Raw genomic sequence first — 7,685 nt, 5'->3', positions numbered from 1 at the left:
ATATATATATATATGTATATATATATATCTTGTGCAGTACATGTTTTGGCCCAAAGGTTTCTTCTTGCCTGCTGCTTGCACGAGCCTTGATTGTGGATCCGCATCAAGCGTAATCCTCGACAGCTTCGATCGTCTCTCCTTTCACCTGGGGCTGTCTCTGGGTTCCGGTGTGAGGACTGTGAGGCTCTTCCCATGGACAGGTGACTCACGCTGACGGCTGCAGTCTCTGTCCTCGTCACTTCGTCCTCCTCACTTTCCGGAAACAAGGTTGTGCCGTCTGCACATCACAGGCTGTCGATGGGCCTTCCTCCGCTCCTGATGAAAGTGGCACTATTTTACAATTAAACCATCTCTCATGCTGCTTCTAACCGCCTCCTCGTCACTTACACACATGCCATTTCCTTGAACAGAACCTCAAGTGACCTTTCAGGGCCTGCTGGATAGAGTCTGATTCCTCAGAATGACCCCAAAGGGGGTTGTCTTCCTAAACCTAGAAGCGCAAAGAAGAATCTCGGTTTTGTTCATGAGACTGTGTGTCCAGTGTGTCTTAAACCTAACCGTCTTTGAGACAGAAGCAGTCGATGGGGTGCAGAGAGCCGGGCACCGACTGGAAGGAGAGATGCCACGTGACAATAGCCACGTGGCTGAGGATTTCCAGGGTGACGGCAAGTGAGATAAGCGTTTTGACCCAGAGAGGACAGAGGAAAGCTCCCCTGGAGCTGGGGGCTTGAGTTTGGACTTGTAGCTTCCTAAAGGGACAGGAAATACATTTCTGTTCTTAAAGTCGCCCCCTCTGTTATAGCCCCAGGATGAAACAGACGCTCAGTGGGCATGGAAAGCACTCCCTTGTCAGGCCCCACCTAGCTTAGCTCCTCCTTCCTTCGTCCCAGCATGCGCTCTGTTCCAGCTGTTCCGGCCTCTGGATGTCTCCTTTCCCGACCTTCACAGGGACCAGCTTGGCTCGGCTTCTGTTCCAGGACCCGCTCTTCCCCACAGTCCTCCCAAGCCTTCCTCGCCTAAAAGATCTCCACCTGCTTCCAAAGCCTGTCTTGCATGTTGGTTCTTTGGTCAAATGCTGCCTTTTACTGCTTACTGCTCATGTTCAATTCGGAATCCTCCAGAGACACGTAAGGTTATGGAGTGGAATGGAAATGGTTGAATGAGAAGGACATTCGTTTGTCTCCCTTGCCCAGTCCATTGCTTAAGGACCTCAGACCTGCCACCAGTGTTCTTTGACTCTTCTATGCTATTACCTCAACCCTCACCCACTTAGAGAAATTATTGCAAGAGACCATTTGGAGCAGTCCCTGCCTTCAGGTGAGTCAGGTGCTCGAATTCACGCTCTACAGACAAGGGGGGCAGTCTGGAATAACAGCCAGTAGGAGGACAGGGCGCATGTGTGTGTGTGTGTGTGTGTGTGTGTGTGTATGGGGGGCGGCGGTGGGGGGTGGCACATGTCCTTCAGGAAGGGGGATTGGACCAATTGTGAGAGGAGGGAAGAGATCATCAATAGACCTACACAATCCCTCCCTTCTCTGCTCTCCTCTGCTGCTGCCTGAGAACAACCTCTGGGGTAGGGCCCAGGGTAAGGAAGAAGACTTTCTACGCAAAGCCTTCCGTTAAGGAGATAGACGAGGTTCACGTCCCAGAAACCGTCTTGTGAATGAGGTTAGCTTCCTAGGGCGAGAAATCAAGTAGGAAATAGAAGCAGAAGCTCTGATTTAAAAGAATGCTGTCTGTGCGAGCCTCACGATTGTGCTGTTTGAGCCAATTGTTAGAACCATCGTGTCCATCCATCTTGTTGAAGGTCTTCCTCCTTTTCAGTGACCCTCCACTCTGAGAAGCATGATGTCCATTCCCAGGGACTGGGCTCTCTTGACCGCCTGTCCAAAGTACATGGCAACATCTCATCATCCTTGCTTCTAAGGAGCATTCTGGCTGTACTCTCTGGATACATTGATTTGTTCTCCTGGCAGTTGATGGTATATTCAATATTCTTCACTAGTCCCAGCACTCAAATACCTCAATTATTTGTCAGACTTCCTGACTTTGTTCACAACTTTCACATGCGTAGGTGGTGATTGGAAATCCCACGGCTTGGGTCAGGTACACCAGGAGCCCTGGCCGCATAGTGGGTTGCTAACCACGAGGTCAGCAACTTGAATGCACTGGTGCCGAGGTGAAAGATGGAGCAGGCTGCTCCTTTAAAGATCTACAGCTTGGGAAAGCCTACAGAGTAGTTCTGGTCCTTCCTATGGGGTCACTGTGAGACAAACTCAACTGGGGGGCAGTGGCGTTGAACCTTTGTCCTCAAAGTGACCTCTTTGCTCTTCAACACTGTAAAGAGATCTTTTGTAGCAGACTTGCCCAATGCAATAGATCGTTTGGTTTCTTGATTGCTGCTCTTGATGATGGATCCAAGTAAATTGACATCTGGAAAATAGATGGGCATGTATCTGGAATATTCTTTGTGTCAAAAATTCTTTGGCGAAAACCGACCCCCCTCCCTAGAAGTCTGTGCCACAGAGAACAACCCTAAACCTAAAAGCTGGGGAGAGGGGCTGCATGCCACGCCCACACAGAAGCAAACCAAGTAGGAAAAAGAGAAAGGGTCAGTCTAGACCCCATTATTGGCACACCAAGCCCAGGGGACGACTTCCCTGCACGGAGCTGCTAAGGCACAGAGAGGACTAGCGAACAACAGCTTGGGACATGATGTCCCCTTCCTGGACCATACCAACACAGAGGACAATACTGGGGACACACAGCAGATCAGCAACTGCAGCAAAACAAAGCCACAAAGCTCCTGGAGAGTCTCCAAAATAGACTTCAGGCTAGGAGGGGCAGCTCCTGAAAATTCCCCAGCAACAGTGAGGAGACAGTCATAAAGGTCAGCAGACAGACCTGGAATTATGTATATATTTTTCAATCTCTTGTTTTCTTTTTGTTCCGTCTCTGTTAATGTTAGGTTGCCTACTTATGTAAGACAGGCATGGGAAGCAAGCTCGAGGAGAAAGTAATGGGACCGATGGCCCCAGAGGGGCTAGGGGGAGAAGGAGGTGGGGAAAAGGAAAAGTGAGAGAACTGCTATAGACAGGGGAACAACTAGGGAATTAAAAGCAACAAGGAGAACATAGAGATCCTGGGGTGTTGGGGCAACATCAATCTAGCTGAGAGGAATTACTAAGAGGCAGAAGGATGAGCATGATGTTGGGAGAAGAAGGTAAAAGGAAACAGAGGAAAGATCTAGGGAGCAAAATATGGATAGAGGCATAAACATAGATGGGTACATACATAAATATATTAATTCATAAAAACAGAGGTATTGGCCTATGTACATATATTTATATGCCAATACATTGAGGTAGTAGATGGACTTCACGCCTCTGCTCATGCCCTCCCTCAATGCAAGAACACCTTGTTCTCACAACCTGGCATTCTGTGATGCTCACCCTCCTGGCACAATTGCTGAAGACAAAATGAGCGCACAAACAAATGCGATGAAGAAAGCAGATGACTATCAAAAGATATAGCGTCTGGGGTCTTAAAGGCTTGAAGTTAAACAAGTGGCCATCTAGCACACCAGCCTGTGTGATCATGAGGTGTTGACGGGATCAGGTAACAGGCATCAGAAGACCCCAAACAACAACAACGACAACGACAACAACAACAGCATATTGTTGAGAATTAGGGGGGTTCAGAGCAGAGAGCCCAAACCCATCTGTAGACAATAGGACATCCTCTCACAGAAGGCTCACAAGGAAGGGGTGAGTCAATCAGGGCACAACATAGCTCCAATGAAACACTCAATATTCCTCTGGTTCCTTGAGGCTTCCTCATCCCCCACTATTATGGACCCAAGTCCTGCCTTTCACTGCGGGCTAGCGAGGAGCATGTGCACAGGTACAGCTAAGAGCGAACAGCCCACGACACATGGAATCCAGGAACAGGAATGGGAATAGCAGTACCAGAGGATAGTGAGAAGGTAGGGAGAGGAGGGGAGGAAGGGGGAATGATCGAAATGATCTCCACATAACCACACACACACACACACACACCCTCCAGGGGGACAAACAACAGAAACCATGGGGGAAGGGAGACAGCGTTCAGTGTAAGATATGAAAATAGTAATAATAATTGTAATTTGTCAAGGGGTCACGAAGGTGGATGTGGGAAGGAGGGAAAAAAGGAGCTGATACCAAGGGCTCAATAGCAAGTAAATGTCTAGAAAATAATGATGGCAACATATGTACAAATATGCTTGATACAATTGGTGTATGGATTGTTGTAAGAGCTGCACCAGCCCCCAAGAAAATGATCTTTAAATAAAAAAAATTTAAATTGCTGAAAAAAATCCTGTGGCGATACACACTTGTGGGCAGAGAGTTGGATGGGAACCCTCTGACTGATGAGTGGCCATCCAGCCAGTCGATGCATAATTGGATCTGTCAGGTGTCTCCTGAGGAACAAGCACACAGGGCTGAAGGTCAAGGGCACCTGATGGGCTGATCCGGGTGGAGGTGCAGCAGCAAAAGCCCCAGAAGTTGATTGTCCTAGGTGATCTTTGATGGCTTTCAGAAACGGGCATCTCTGACACAAATTTATCTCATGATATCTCAAGAGGCATCCTTCTCCACACACCCCCTGCCCCTGGAAAGCACACGTAAACTTGTACTATCTAGTCAATATTTAAAGTGAAAAGCCAGTATTGGTGTAACAAGAACTATGTATCAAGAGAGGACTTGTCTGTCTGACTCAGGCAACTTCTAGGACAATCTACTTCCCAGGTAAGTTGCTCTTAAGAAGCAAATCCGAGGGAGGAGATTAGATGACCCAGGGTAGGTTCTCCATCCTGGGCTCTGATCACAGAGCACTTTGTTCCAGTACTTTTAGATAGGAACATACCCGAACTGTTTGATAAAAGTACCACACGGAGGCTATTCAGCATAGTGGATGTTAGGAAATCACTAGTTTTCCACCGTCCCAGGGGCTCCACTTTCACTTCGAGACTTTTCGTTCTCACTTCAGGTCTAGCAGCTAGCCAGGCAAGCCCTGGATGATTCATATTGGAGACAGCAAGGTTGGAAATGAATGCAGAGATATATGTATGAAAATTAACACAGAGGTGGCTGCCTGTGGGGTGTTGAACTGGGGCTAAAAATAGATGGTGTGGAGGCGGCGGGTAGGGGTGGGGTGTTCCTGGGGCAGCCTCCTTCGTGACCACAAGCACCACAGAAGGAAAGCTCGCTGAGGAACCCGCCTTTGAGCCTTCCCCACAAGAGAGGACAAAAGCCCCCACCCCTGTTGCTCCTTCTGCCCCATGAACAAGCTCAAGGTGACAGTGGATTTTGTACTTTCAAAATGTCACAGCTACCACAGGCAGGCTGTCACCCCTTGCCACCCCCAGACCTCCCCATCAGAAGTCTCCCTCTGAGTAAATTCACTTTCTTCGTTCTCGGGCCATCCAGGGCCACAGATAGATGCCCCTTCCTGACAGCCAAAGCTCTGTTCTGTTAAAAGGCTGAGTAACATAAAGGAAATATGGAAACGAACACCGAAAGACTAAAACGGGAAAAGAAGTCTCTAAAGAAAGAATAAAGTATTATATTTAAAGGAAAACAAACACTTTAATCTATCAACCCTTATTGAACACCTGTTTTCTGCCAGGCACAGGGCTGGAGGTACAGAGGATATCAAACACGGTCCCTGAGCCAACTGGCTGGTGACAGCAGTAAGGCGTGCGGAGGGCTGTGGCTGAGGTGGGAGCTACCTCTGACTGTGGAGGTTGGCTGAGGAAGGGTTCTAAAGCACGAGAGGGGGAGCGTTGGTCTATCGGAGAGCATGAAGCTGTGAAACAAGCACTTCGTCATGGCTCGGCACGTGGTGGGGGGACAGGAGCAAGTGTGGTAGGCAGGACAGAGATGGTGGATGATCACAGACTTACCAGAAGGTTACATGTCATCCGAGAGGCTAGAGAACCACGAGGGGTTTTAAATGGTGGCCATAACCGGGTTATATTTTGGAAGGCAGTTTGGAGAACAGACTACAGGGGATTAGTATGAGCTCGGTGACCAGTTAAAGGCAAAAGATAAAACAAAACCTCCCAAACAAAGCTCTAACTAAATCCATTGCCGTCCAGTCAATTCCGACTCACAGTGACTCTGTAGGATTCATTAGAACTGCTCCTTTTGGTTTCCGGGACTAAATTTACCAGAGCACAGCCTCATTTTTCTCATATGGAGCAGCTGGTGGGATTGAACTATTGACCTAGTGGTTAGCAGCCCAATGCTCAACATATTCTAACACCATGGCTCCTTCAGTGAAAGTCAGCATGTAAGTCCGGGCAGACTAGAGAAACAAATCCAGGGAGGCTCATGTGTGTATAAGAAGAGCTCTATATACAAGGGTGATTGAATATTGAGAAAACATCCCAGCCCAGTCCAGATCAAGTCCATAAATCTGTTATTAGCCCATATGTCCAATACCAGTCTATAATTTCTTCTTTGGACTCATGCAACACATGCAATGACGCTGAATGCAGGAAGATCACAGGCCAGTGGGTGGAAAGTCTTGTGGCTCCAGTGGGAGTGGAAACATCTCAGTGCTGGCGTGAGTCTCCACGTGGCTCCTTCAGCTCCAGGGCTCTAGTGTAACTTCATGTGCCGTCAGTAGAGAGTCTCCAAGGGAGTGAGGAGTGTCCGCCCCCCCAATGAGCTATTTAACTCCTTAGCGCCTCTAAATTAGGTCATCAAGCTGCCACCTGATTGACAGGCTAAACTTCACCCCTTCACTTTTCAGTCTCAAATTGACAACAGATTATGTAACTACCACAGTCAGTGTCTGGAAATTGAAGAAGAAAGGACGTCTGAAAAGATACCCAAGAACAAGATCTATAGGTTGTGGTGACTGGTTGAGGATGAAGGAGAGGAAGAGTCTGGGATCTCTGTTTCTGACGAGCTACTTAGTGGACTGGCAAAACAGGAGGGAGAGCAGATTGTGGGAAGATGATGAGCTCCAACTTGTCTATGTTAATTTGAAGGACGGAGAGTCCCCAGGTGGTGCAAATGATTAACATGCTTGGCTGACATCCAAAAGGCTAGAGGGTCACGTTCACCCAGAAATGTCTCGAAAGAAAGACCTGGCAATCTACTTCTAAGGAAGCAGCCATCGAAAGCCCTCTGGAGCACAGTTCTACTCTGGCACACACAAGACCTCCATGCGCAGGAACTGACTTGGCAACAACTGTTAGTGGTGATGGTGGTGGTTGGTGTTGGGTGCTGTTGAAGTCGGCTTCAACTCATAGGGCTCCTGCGCGTCACAGAATGAAACCCACCCAGCCCCGCGCCGTCCGCACAGCCGTTCTTATGTTTGAACCCATTGTTGCAGCCCCTGCATCAATCTGTCTTGTCCAGGGTCTTCCTCTTTTTGGCTGCCCCACTACTCTGCTCAACCGGAGTCCTGGTGGCGTAGGGGTTACAAGTTGGGCTGCTAATCACAAGGTTGACCGTCTGAGACCACCAGCTGCTGCTTGGGAGAAAGACGAGACGTTCTACTCTTGTAAAGAGTTACAGCCTCAGAAACCTACCGGGGGCAGTTCTACCTTGTCCTATGGGGTCGCCATGAATCAGAGTCGACTTGATAGTTGACTCTGGTAGTGAGTTTGGTTTTTTGGGGGTCTACTTTAC

Source organism: Echinops telfairi, unplaced genomic scaffold (assembly GCF_000313985.2).
Source record: "Echinops telfairi isolate 266 unplaced genomic scaffold, ASM31398v2 ScPeMD7_18;HRSCAF=68, whole genome shotgun sequence".
Lineage (NCBI taxonomy): Eukaryota > Metazoa > Chordata > Mammalia > Afrosoricida > Tenrecidae > Echinops > Echinops telfairi.
The sequence above is the reverse complement of the archived record's forward strand: the minus strand, read 5'-3'. Positions refer to the sequence as shown.